This window comes from Nothoprocta perdicaria, unplaced genomic scaffold, assembly GCF_003342845.1.
Source record: "Nothoprocta perdicaria isolate Ctin4 unplaced genomic scaffold, notPer1 scaffold_17, whole genome shotgun sequence".
NCBI lineage: Eukaryota > Metazoa > Chordata > Aves > Tinamiformes > Tinamidae > Nothoprocta > Nothoprocta perdicaria.
In genome coordinates, this window is record NW_020454871.1 from 1,875,917 (window position 1) to 1,889,892 (window position 13,976).

The 13,976-nt window shown below is 38.6% G+C and overlaps 1 long non-coding RNA gene across 1 annotated transcript in view; it reads right to left on the reverse strand.

The window, feature by feature from the left end:
* The window catches only part of LOC112944524, a 91,098-nt gene that overhangs the window by 12,834 nt on the left and 64,288 nt on the right, over nt 1-13,976 (reverse strand). The gene's annotated exons all lie outside the window — the stretch shown is intronic.

Here is a 13,976-nt window from a genome sequence, read left to right on the forward strand (position 1 = left end):
AAATTCCATTATAATTGGCCAATTAATGTACCATTGTTTTAAATTGTTAATTTGTTTTTAAGAGAAAATGTAACATAAGCTAACAAATTTAGTTTTAAGTAAGGCTGAGACCAGCTATTTTCCAATGACCTTCTAGACTCTTTTGAAAAGCTTTGCCAACTTATTCAATTACAACGGGAGAAGGCAGAGTGGTTTCAAAACAATTATAAAAGCTGCCAATAAATTTCATTCAACTCTTCTTACTTAAGAGCAAGGTCAGCAATGAGAGAAAAAAAAGAGTGCCTTTGAAGCTCAGTATGCTAGTTTTTAATGTAAAGGGTGTAGCTCTAAACCATAAAAACAAGCTTTGGATTTATGTGTGCAGCTTGCGACCTCCCCAAAGGGCCAGATTTTTATAAGCCATTACCTTTCTTGCTGAAATGTAGATCTTGTAAAACAGTCTAGAAGTGGGCACCCAGATTTTTTAATGATTTTTGTGGGGTTCTTGTGTTGCTTTTGTCTAACATCTGATCTCTCCATATTAAGAAACCAGAAGAACGTAAGGAATTGCAGGCTGAACATTAGGAGAACGCATAGCAATTCCTCTCCTTAGAACAGCTAAGCTCAAAAGAGGGTGTTGAAAGAAAACCTTTGGTTTAGCAAGTTAATTTAATGTCAGCAGGGGGTAGAGGGCGAAGTCTTCCAACCGCCAAGGCGAGATGTAATTTCACTAGGTAGCAGCTTCGATATCAAAGTGAACTCCACATTTCTGCAGTCACTCGCACTGCGCACACCCACAGCACCGACCCCCTGCGGCTCCCTAGGCCACTTGAGCTAGTGTAACTGCACTTTAAACTAAAGACTATTTTTACTTGAGATCATTACAGGGCTGATTTACTGATTGGCCAGAGCAGCAGACAGGCTGTGGCACAGGCCTGGAAACAAGCAGACAGGATGGATGACAGAGGATGGGATTTCTTTAACCGGCTTTGTTACTGAAGCCGGGTTCTTYGGAGCACCTATTCTGTGACCAAGTATCTAGACAATACACCCAAGCACTGAAACAGCAAAGAAAAAGACTACTTCTGTGCCATCTGATAGGTAATACTATTTTTTACTAATACTTGGGAGACAGTATGCATCTAAAGGACCAAAGGTAAAATCGGCAATTCTTTGTTAATCCACATGTATGAATGTGATCCTTATATACAAAGCTGTTGTATTTTTAGAAGTCTTTTTAAGCACGCTCCGGATTTGAACAGAAAATTCCATTCAATTTGCTTTAATGTGTTTCAATGAGGTTGTTATTTCTCAGGAAATTAAAATGTTATGACCATTTAGAGTCACTTTGGGGAGCAGGCYTGCAAAGCGCCCTGCTGCACTGCATCTCAGTAACCAAACTCACAGCACCACGCTGGCCAATTGTGGTCAACTGGACAGCCTCCAGACTCACAAAAGGCATGAGTTTATGCCCAGAGCAACATGCATGCAGCATCCCAGCACATTCGCACCGACAAGTGCAAGGCAAACAGGCTCCACTGGCTCAGTCCTGGTACTTCCCCCTGCCCCGGTTCTTATCCGTGGCTGGGGGATGAAGTTAGTTCTTTGCTGAAGCCAGTTGCCTTCCTCATGCCTATCCAGGAGCCTAGATCGATGGAGGGACAGCAAGTCTAACCTCAGAGGCTGCCTTACAGCCATTCTGTCATTTCAGTGGAACCTTACTTATCCAGGGAAAATAAAAAAAAACATTCGGTAACTGCAGAGATACTGGTAGAATTGGACATATTTTGAGAAAAGTCTGTACGAAAAGAGACCAGAATATTTTCTGCCCATTCCATAAAGAGAATGAAAATATTTTTCAAAGCTGGCTCTCCAGCAAGACATTTTATYCTCCATTTCAAGCTCCCATTTTATAGTAAGTTCTCCAAGACCTCTCCATAGGAGATGTCAGGGCGCCCAACGGGTCTGGCTCTGTAAATGCAGAAGAGCTTAGCTGGGTTTGCTGGTGCAGTTTGGAAGGTAGACTCGAGCTGAACACCTGCCAAGTGGAACTACTGCTACCATCACAGGTGTTTTGAACTTTCAAATACTAGACCAATTTTGCTCTTGGCTTTGCTCTTCCAAGGTAAGCAAGAACTAAGGGCACAGTGTTTATTTTTAATGTCTAATTTYGAATTGGATGTCTAATTGAATGTATGCCTCCTAGCTTTGTTTCATCTCCAGTCATGTAATGAATTTTAAAAAGAATAGTATAAACTGATTGAACGTTTTGGTGGGAGTTATTTTTACTAACTTTAACTAGAGCTGTAAAAGCTTTATTATAGTATAGTGATGTAAAGTGTCTCTCAAAAGGAAATGACAGCCTTTTACATTTGATTTCCTAACAAATCATCTCCTGGCATCCTATATGATACTTTGATGATCAAGAAACCTGCATTTAGTTCCTTCCATGTACCAGTTCATCTCAGATGATTTTAACACTATACTAAAATTCTTCCTTATTATCCCATACCAAAGCTTATCAAATAAGCCTTTGAAATTTGATGTTCAGAAGATTTAGACAAATCATTCATTGTATGTAATGTGTGTATAAGTTTTTGAAACTTAAAAAAAAAAAAAAAAAGCAATTACAAGTTCCTATTAACAAACTTGGTATGTAAAACCAGTCCAACAAAAATCATTTTGACTTTTTACACTTACAAATTCAGTGTAAAATGGCCAGTTTACTTATGTCCTACGTTCCTGACAAACATTTACATAGCATAGAGGCAACAAAATGCTTCTAATGAAATAACTAAACATGGCAGATCTTTCCCCAGTGCTGATTTATTATTGTGATACTCATCTGCAATGAAAACAATGCATAAGAAACCATGAAATATGCAGCCTCCTTAAAATGACTTAAAAATGGTGTAAGTAAAATATAWTTTTGAGAACTGGCAAGCACTGATTTCAGTCTTCAGGCAATACACTTCTCCATATATTTGTCACAATCTGTTTTGCATTCAGCACTAACACAGTGTCATCTAATGCTGATGCTTCTCGAGTCAGCTGGCAGCACATGCCAAGCAACAAATGGGAGAGCCCCTGATCTGAGCGCGCCGGGCACCGCTCGGCAAGCTCATCTGCTTCCCTGCGAGGGGATAGGCACGCAGGTGCCCTGAGGATGATGCTGATAGCAAAAGGGCAGTAAAACTGTCCCGGCCCGAATGCCCTGGGAGAGCTAGAGAAAGGGATTTGTTCAAGCCTTGCTTATGAGATTGAATTTTTAATGCTCTTAGAATAAAGCTGCTTTCTCTGTTCGCTAATATTCTTGTCCTACCTACAAAACTCTTAAGAAATGCAAGTTAGAAGGAGCAGATGAGAGGGATCTCCTTCTGTTGGCAAATAATTACATCATGTATCATAGCTTTTACCGTGCACAACCCCATCTCCCAAATCTACTGCACACCATGGAGTATTTTTTGCCAGAAAGTTCTTGCTTCCTTAATCCAAAACGCCTTAGCTTTCACAAATCAAATCATAATGCCATTTTAAAAACTCTCCACTCCTTAATTTCCTTTGTATTTTAAAGGCCACAAACTTCATAAGGGCCTGAGTACAGCTCTTATCTCAGAAGATGCAGAAGCAGCCACACTGCTATTAAAACACTATATTATTTTATTTTTCCTACTAAAATCCACTGAAATCAACAGTGCAGGCATCCTATAAATTCTGAAGGGACTTGGCATCATAAAAATAATACATAATGAACCCTTTCCCGAGCAGTTCACAGAGCAGTGCTCTAATCACATAAAGCACACCAGTTGCCGTTTAATTCTACCACTGCCGAGGATTTAGACACGGTCCCTCATGGAGAGCAAGTCCATCTCATCATTCACTAACTGAGGTTAACCATTTGGTTCCAGCCATATGGGGTCTGCTGTCGGTTCTGATGGAAGCTGGGAACACAGGAAAGGATTTTCTCTTCTCCTGCTGTGCAGAATATACTAGGAGCAGAGAGTGGTGGAGCAGGGGGCAATGCAAGAGGAAGAACCCAACGCCCCGCCAGGCTGGATCACACTGGGGGCGAAAAGCTGTCCCGTCACCCCACTCCTATTTCTAGGACTATCATCCAGCACTTCTGGATTGGAGCTGTAACTGCAATTTTTTTCCAAAATGTAAAGTTGGTCAGTTTTGCTGTATAAAATTCCTCTCCCCTTAAAATTGCTATTGTTCCAAATGACCTGCAGTCTCAAATTTTAAATTGTCAATTGGATCATTCCTGATTTTGTTCCAAAATCTTAGAGGCTTGGATTTTTTCCCCTTTTCTATTTGTTGAACCTGCATTGAGTCCCCGGAGCTGTTTTACATTAATATTTACATATTTTGCCTGCATTATTATTTATATATTTACATTCCATACATTTTATATTATTATGCAGGTATCCAAAGCAAGAAGAAATGGATTTTTTTTCTTTTCTTTTCCTTCTCTTTTGCCTCCACAGAGCCGTGATCCTGGTTTCCTCACTCATTGAATTGATCCTTATTTAATTTGTGGCATTTCACTGACACTCTCTCAGCTCTGCCTTGGAAATGATATTCTTCAATTCAGAAGCTTTAAAGTCTCCCTGTGCAGTCGTGTCAGGGTGCCCCAACCTGCCTGAGGGGACACATTCCAAAGGGATGGCTGTGATGGGAGAGATGGAGAGGAGGAACAAAGCTGAGGGGAAAAAGAATGGGATGGGCAAGGTCCATGTGGTGCTTGCTAGATAGACACCCGTCAAATAAAACTTGCAATTGATTTTGTGGCATCCGTCCAGAAAAACAAGCAAAAAACCACGCAATGTCCATCTAGAAAATTACTGCAATTTTACACAGTGTATACGCCCTAAATCTACCGTTTTGCTCGGGAAGCCCTGGTCATTTTTTATAGTTACTTTGCATTCAAACTGCTACAAAAGGAATGCAGAATGGAAATCAGGCCCATTACATACATTGCAAACACTAAATCTGACTTTAAGGCAATCAACGATCAGGCTTTTTTCATATGTAAAAACCCTACCGCATTAAAAAGTTTCCTAGGTTTTAGCAACAACAAAATTACCACTAATTTATGGAAACTGTGTTAGTGCCTGCAAACCTTTGTCGTAAATTATGCATGTGAGCATGGAAATGCTAATGAAAAGAGGATTTCATTTACAAATGATTAGTTCAAATTCAGCAGTCACTATAGTTATGCCAGTCCAATTTATCTTCTTGTTGAACATGCTGTTTGCCAGGTTTGGACCATTTATTTTTGCACTGTTGAACATCAACTTCTTAGACTTCAATGTCGTATTATCTTTTCATGCAAAGAAATGGTCCTTTTCTTTTTTAGAAGGTCTTAGTTAAATGTAGTCCTTGGGATCCAAGTTAACTGCTTTTATTAAAACATTTACGGCTGGCTGCAATAAAAGCGATGCCCTTTTACACTTCAAGGAACTGCTGGAATAGGAGACTTTTACTAATGTATTGACAAAAAATACACACGCTCACCTTCACCACAGCTTATCACACATTTTCTCATTCCGTTCATACAATTTTATAGTTTTTACAACTACACAAGGCTGTGGCTGAGACCCAACCGGACACGCTCTGAAGGCAGCATGCAGAAGAACTCCACAGCCTTCCAAGAAAGATGAGAAGAAACCATCATGCAAGATTTGATCAGAACTCCTTTTTTTCCCCACAGGCCCATGCTAGCTATAATCAATAACGCCTTATCTAAAGTAGATCAAAACAGAGATGAAAACAGTAGGGTTCTAGGGAGTTATAAAAGCATAATGTAGAAATCTTTTGAACGTTTCTTATTAAACAGGGAATGAGTGTCTCCCTTCTACCTCTCATTGGCGGTGGCACATGCAGCAGAAGTAAAGTTTTCTCCTACACAAGTTCCATACTTTAAAACACTCCAGTCTTGAAAAACTTAATATCTAACTATAGCTTGGCTGAGATTCACCAATTTAGATGCACAAGAGAGAGAGGTTTGCCCTTGTACAGTGAAAAGCTTACATCTAAAGTTCAGTCCAGTAATTCCGTCCTGAAAAATAAGAATAGATGTCTCTTCATKATGTTTTAACACTCCAGACAACATAAAATTAGGCTCTGAACACACTGTTTAGAAAAAAAAGAACAGCTCAAAGCCATGGAAAGCAAATACTCCCTTTTAGCCAAAATGAGACAATTCCGATTCCACAGCCTACTCAAATCAAATACACGTGCAACACACATTTACCTCCGATAGCTTTATTTGCTCATTAAACATTTATGTTAAATGGCTTTTAGCATCCCGATTCATGCTATTCATCTAAACTTGGCTAGAAAATGAACAGTTTAAGTAGTTCCATATTTTATCATATTAACCTCTCCTTGGAATTACAGTGAGTAGATATGTTAAAAACTGACCAAAGTTGTACATTTGAAAACCAAATCTTAGCAGTGCTTTTGCTAATATTATTTTTCTTCCTAATTATTATATGGCATAGCTCCACTCTCATAACTTGGTAGCAGTAAATTGGTTATAATCATTCAGCCTAAACTGGCATTTTTTAAATAAGCACATCAAATACATGACTACTGGAAAAGACTTGAGCCRTCAAATTAACATTATAACCTACTTGGAAACTACTTCCTCCCAAACAGCATACAGGAAGATTTCCAGGAAACTGATGCTATACATAGTACTTTAAATAGCATTTTAAAACAATTATTCATGCACTTACAATCTCTTGTTCTATTAACTAAATGCATATACTGCAAATCTAGCTAAATGAAGGAGTGAATTACTACCTATCATTTGGTAATAAGAAGTTACCCCAGAACAAGCCACAGTGTTATAGAAGTGCTTAACAATGAGAAGCTTTAAGTTTTAAATTTCTCTACCATCTGAAATAGCTTCAAGGAGGAATTCAAATAGACATTTAGATGATGTATATCTGATATACATACACAAAGTCTAAAAACAAGAAATATCCCAAATGGAAACTCTAGGTTTACCAAAAGGGATAAAGAGGAGAGAATCTGCAAGATCTTTTACCAGTCTGACCCCAAGTCTCCATCTCTTTTTCTCAAATAGCTGTTTACCTGCAAGCTGCTCTTGTCGTTCATTGCAAAGGCACTCACCAGTGTATTCAYGAGTACGCTTTGATGATTAGTGACRTGATTGCATGTAAACAATTAGTATATAAGGAAAAGTTGCTATCAGCTATGGTGGTTTGGAAGGCACCATTGTTCATGAAGAGTTCTAAAAGGCAACAAAATTGTTTAAAATGTTCTATTATTTTGTTATTTATGACACAATAGGGTTTATACATCTCTTTGCCTATGAATTTGCTGTGTGCATAAGCACAAGTCMCTGGTATCTCACTGTACCCCAATCTAGTAAATAGCATGCAAATGTTTTGGTGAAAATGGTTCTTGTCCTGAACATTTAATACAAAAAGACAAGAAAAGGCAGATAGAGCAAGGAGTGCTATACCTAACATGTCCTATACACCCCATGATTACTTCCTTGCATGCACAAGCTACAACCCAATGGCTCAGAAATATTCAGAAAATAAAAACAGGTATGCAACAGTGAACAAATCTATCAGAATAACACATTAAAAAAACCCTGAAAGTTTGAAGCATGCATAATTTGTTTCCTAGGAAAGCGTTTACACCAATCATCTGCCAGTCTTACTTTCTCACTTACTTGCCAATCTTCATTTCTACAGAAATCTACATTTTAATTTCAGTCATAAACACACATACAATATTATGTTGTTGCTGTTTGCTAATAAAAACAAAATAATCTGGATCCATATGAAACAATGCAGAATCAGATTTGTCTTCCAGAACAAGTCACTGTCGCTGCTTCCTTACAAATAGATTGCAATAAAGCTGTGAGGCTTCCCTAATGACAGACACAGGTTGAATATTTGCTGGGTATGATAACAATTTCACAAACATTGGTAATAACCTGATAATGTGCTGACATTACACATCCCATTCCATCAAAAAAAAAAAAAGCTGGCTTTGACACAAATCCATATGACATAATATACTCAAAAGTTCCTATTTAAATTATTTTACCAGTTCAGATGGCTCATCAGTCAAATCAGATATTTTATTTTCTTTTGGCAAGTAGTTTAAATATTTTAATGCACAATTGTCCAATCATAATTTCATTACCCTCTGGGGCATAAATTTGGAGATATGAATATTATCCAAAGGAAAATTTGTCCCCGATGTGCACATTCTGTTAAACAGATAGGATGGTGACAGGGTTGCCATGGCAAGCAAAGAGAGAGAGGAGCTGTACAGGAATAGCTGTTCTGACATATCAGACATGGGATGTGCTGGTGGTCAGCTAGATCATCATCATCCCAACCTTGAGCTCCTAATTTAAACAAATCTTCTCAAATAAAATAAACATAGATTGGGGAAAGAGCAACAATGAAGATGGTGGGTGCATAAACCAAACTCATACCCTCATGCACCTTCAGGTTTTTTAATTCAACATTGTCACTTCTCAGAACTCAAGCTACACAGAACCTGTTTAATAAAGCCAGAAGAGAGTGAGATTTCACTTATAGTTACTACACCCTGCATATAACCAAATTTTAGATTAAAAAATGCATCTGTCGTGCTTAATGTCTGTCACATCTTACAGGATGCACAACGTTAACTGCCTTGCACGGTACAGCACTCATTAAAAGCTCTTCTGCAGGGAAGACTTCAGAAGAGGATGAGTGCATTGACACAAGTCATTAAAAACATTTGGGGAACATATCCTAGTGGAATGGTTCCTGCTTTTGGGTTTGGCTGAGTTTCCAGCTAAGATAAGTGAGCGTGATCTGGCTGAACTGTACTAGACTGAACAGGCTATTATACTTGCACCTAAGAGACTGGCATAAAAGACATTTTCCTCCTTTTCTTCCTTCCCAGCAATCACACACCTTTGTTGGCAAGTGGCCTCTATGGCAGAATGCAGATGGATGATTAGCTGTGCACAGTGCAAATATCAGGTTGGCATTTCAAAAAAAAATTGAGAGGATTCTGAGGAAGTTTGCAAATCCTCACAAAAACGCTGATAAGTTTGTTCTTCACCTTATTCATACAAAAAGACATTCAGAATGACAGAAAATGCTAATGAATGAAATTAAAATATCCCACGTAAGATGTCTTTATTGCATTCATTTCATCCGAGCTTGCTGAACTTCTTTTATGTTACCTTTTGCATGCTTAACTTCACAGTTTATGGGGAAACTTTTACCTGTTTAACAGGGGCAAGGTAGACAGAACACTAAAAGGGCCAAAATTGCAGCTGCTGATAATTATCTATCATAGAACTTGTTGCTTTATACATACAATTAATTAATTAATCTGTAATTCTTGTCTTGATGTATGACTACCTGAAATGCACCCTGTTAGAAAGGGTTTTCTAAATTTGTTTTGCATGAGGTGCTGCAGCTTTCGTTTCTATTGTAGAAAACTTATCTGGAAGTACATGATCAGTACATTATCTAGGGCACCAGAGCAGCTGCTCCTCTTCAGTTTTTCATCTGGATATGTATTTCATCAACATTAACAGCTGCAAATTGCATACACAATTTAGGGAGAAAAAAAAAAAAGAGAACCTTTTAGAAAAAGCCGATTTCATTTTTATCATTTTGCTAAGTGGGGCTGTGATAAAATCACCACTGCCTGTTGCAAGAATCAGAAGCCGCCTATTTTGTTTATATAATGAGACATGCCTTATTAGTATTACATTAGGCTCATAAAAAAGGACTTGGATGAAAGTTGCAATGTAATGTCTGATAAAAACTTCAATAGCCATACCCATCTTTCCACAAATGTGAAGGGCAAAACTATATAGCACTATGTATACTAATCTGATTATCACAAAACCCTCTATATTTTTCCATCTGTTCTTTCTACTGCCAGATTTTCTACTAGGAAGGTCTTTAAAATAATGTCTCTTGGAAGATGGAACCAGAAGAGAGCTGCCGTCAGCGCAGAGGCTCCTGTGCTGCCTGCCCGTGCCGAGGTGACGCTRCTGGCCGGGGGGCTGAGGTGCTGTGGGTGAACTGGGGAAACAAAGTGCCAGCTGTTTTTCACGGGCAGGGCTATTCTGGGGTCCAGGCAGACGCTTTCATATTCACCTCTGTGAAAAAAAGCCTACAAGGATCTATATATCAAAACTGGAAATCATGAAAATTTGCATGGAAAACATGTAAATTGTTAAGGGAGGGAAAACAAGGGAGGCTTCTTTCATAGCCTCTCTGCTCTATAAAAAAGCCTAATGAACACGAAGAATTTGAATAGTTTACTCGAAAAACAAAGTTATTTAACTTTTAATTTTTGGTTTTTCATACTAAAAAGAGGACCTAAAATTTTTCAAAGCTAATTTGGGAGCAATCATCATGTTTTATTAACTGTCAGGATTATCTTCTGGAGAGCAATCACAAAACTATTGAATATTTTACTTTTCTCATCTGTGATCTTTTCTTCTATCTCATTAGAAAACAATCTACTGAATAAATCATTTGCTGCCCTATTCTGTATATTCAGGTCCTATTAAATACATTGTAAGAGCACTGAGAATCTCAAAGGGACAGGCTTCTTATCATCAGCCTCATCTCTACTGCATTCTTCAGCATCAAGTTTCTTCCAGTCTACTTATTAAATTTTTAAATTTCATTTTAGCTTGACATGTAGATATGCTTTTTTATTGTGCTGCTACATATCTTGCTGTAATATGCAGACAATACATATATATATATAATCAACTAAGCTAGGTGATTATGTGACACTCAGGTAGATAGATATTTTCTCTACTCTGAACTAAACATCAGGAACAAACAACCAGGAAAATTTCCGCAGGAAAAGGTCAGTTGAAATATTTTTCTCTGTATGCTCTGGCTTCCGTTTCTTTAATTGGAGTACTGCAGTTGTCGCTGGCAGGAAAATTTCCCAGAGAGAGCCATCCTACTGTCTGTCTATTTTATTAGTGGAGGAATTTAGCTTTTACTCTACTAATGCTTATCACTAGGACAGCAGCACAAATCTTTTGGTTATTTTTTTTCTCCCTCTCTGTCTAGTTTTCACACAAGTTTGATGACTGATTAGTCCCAAGACCTTCTTATAATTTGCAGCAGCACAAGAAAGCCTGGCTGCAGGGGACATGTAATCTCATTGTCTGGGCCACAGGAGTTAGGATTACCCGTAATCCCATTTTCTCTGATCACAGGAGGTGCCAGGAGAGTTACACAATATTTGAAACAGAAAAATGGGGCTTTAGAAGCCACAGCCYGACAGCATCTGACAAAGGCCCGAGAGGAAGGGCAGAGGCAACGTTTGATGCAAGGGCACGGTGAAGAACGGTGCGAGGGCASCAGCGCTGCTCTTGCCACCATGCAAAGGGCTGCCCCAAGGGCCGTATTTGGCCAACTGGCACTGTCTTCACAGCCCTCTGCCCACACCTGCTCTACCGGGGCCCACGGGCAGCTCGCTGCCAGTGACACCCGTTGTCTCCCCRCGCGAGCCCGTGGCGAATGGCCAAGCACGAGGGCCTGGCTGCCCGGAGCAGACGCTGCCSGGAGCCATCACTGCTCCCCAGCCCGGGGCTGCGGCCTCTCGCCCGACCCCGGCCTCCGCAGCCGGGCCCTGCAGACTCCCTGCAGCTGGGCCAGGGCTTCGCAGACCAGGCACTAACCTCCTGATAATGGAAATACCAGCTAGAAACACACAAAGAATAACTTAGATAACGTCATTTGCTGTGTGGCAGGTCTGTACATCCTGACTTCTTTCCATTTCACATTCTGCAAGCATGTGATAGCTTAAATAAAGCCTGAAGTGCTTACTGGGACTGAGGCTGCTTTGTTGTCAAAAAATTTTAAAAAAATCCTAAAACCCAAACTGCACAACACTACAGAAATAATTACTAGTTTTCACTATTTATTATAAAGCTATATATCTTACTGTTTTTCTTTCCTAAAAGTTTTTGGAAGGGGAGGTGATTTTTTTTTTTTTTTTTAATTCACTCTTAAAAGGATCCCTGAAACTATCTGTGAAACAATTCTAGTGATATAGCAAAAGAGTGGAATTTATTATTATTGCTACTATCAAAATATGTCAAGGAGAAATACAAGAAATGAAAACTGTATGTCATGCTGAAGACTAGAGACACTAAGTTCTGGAGATTCTGGAATATTATTGGAATGTTAAATCATGAATTTGTTGAATTTCATCTTTATTTTTCATCTTCTGAAATAATGGTATTTATTCCATGGGAACATGAGAAAAATCACTGTTCTGATAGCTGACAATGACTGACTTTTTGGTATGAAGAAGTTGCCTGTAGTCTGTCTGCTGAGATCACTATGCAGAATATATCACAAGCATAGTGAATACTTGAAATATATTAYTGTCATTTTAGCATTTTCCTTGGTTCTTAATAGAGCTTTTTTTTTTAAAGCAGACACCATGCGTTTTAGTTAAATGTAAAGTAGATTGAGAGATGTAATTTTCAGATTGCCRAAGTCCATTAACCTGATATCCAGTTAATGTATCAAACTGTACCTTTGAGGTAGGATGAGCTGCATAAGACACATGCAACATTAAGCCAAAAAAAMCTGATTAACTGTTTGTTGTGTACAAAGAAACTACTTAGAGAGATGCAACCTGACCTGAACTATTAACGAAGTTACAGGGTCCACTAATTAAAAAAAAAAGGCTGGGAGAGGTGAGACATTCCAGGGTCTATTGAGAATCAATCTTGGTTTAATATTTCCATGGCAGTAGTGCAGCAGTGGCAGCCTGGCCACCCTGTGGTACCCAGGCAGGTACCAGCAGCCACTATAACTAACACAGAGCTATCAAGGCAGGTGCCACCTCCAGCCTCATATGGCAGTTGAACACGATTAAAGTCCCTTTACAGAGTTAACTGCTCAATTCCAGTACCTTTTACTGTGCATTTCTAATGGTTTACTGCTTCTCCTTTTCTTTGCAGCTATCTTTAGCCCTGCCTTTCTCTTCAGTCCTAAAAGAAACATTAATTTTTATACTTTAGTGCTCAGATGATTAATAGCTCTATCTGTGGAAAATACTCAATTTCAAACAGAATAAAGATGTTTAAAAATGATCATTAACTGCATAGATATATAATTAAGAGTTTCTTGGTATTTGTTATTGAAGACTAAAATTCTTTCCTGAATTTCCTATGGTCTTAAAGAGAACAGATAACAGAGCTCAACGAACATCTGCTCAACTTTTCTTCCAGACCAAGTTGAACAGATTCCATAACCTCAAACCTGATTTAAATCCAACCTCTCCTTCTCCCAACTCCCCCTTTTATGCAAGTTCCTATTTTTAGATTGTGATAAAAGACTCCAGTTTACCTCATGATTCTCTTTAGTGTAACTGGCCTTTTCTGTTCCTAAGTATAAAGGGGAGAATGGGAATAACTCCAAAGCAGACTAAAGCAGCAACCTTTGCTATATATAGCTAATAAAAGGCACTTACAGGTAGACTTATGTACGTCACAATGAATTGCAAAATACTTTTCAACTACGAATTCGGGTGCTAATATTGCTGTAGATTCATACCAAAAGAATTTACAGAAGCAATTTTTAATAAAAGTCCTCAAGTAACTAGTCCAGTAGCATTTTCATCTGTGCAACAAAATTTGCCATAGACATCAGCAGAACTAAACTAGGAACCTCTAAATATTCCTGCTCTTCTATCTACTACTTGCCAGAAAATTTAAGAATAGTAGAAGCCAAATTGTGTCGCAGTAGAAATGATATTATTTAGGTCATTTTACAGCATCAGGGCAGCGAGTGCACACATTCATGAATCAAACAGTAATATCTGCCATTAATATGCAGCCGCCTTTGCTAGATTTCAAAGCACTTTGCAAAGGAGGCAAATAATATTTTCTCCACTTTTAAAATCAGGAAGAGAGCAAAAGGTAAAGCAACTTGTTCAATATT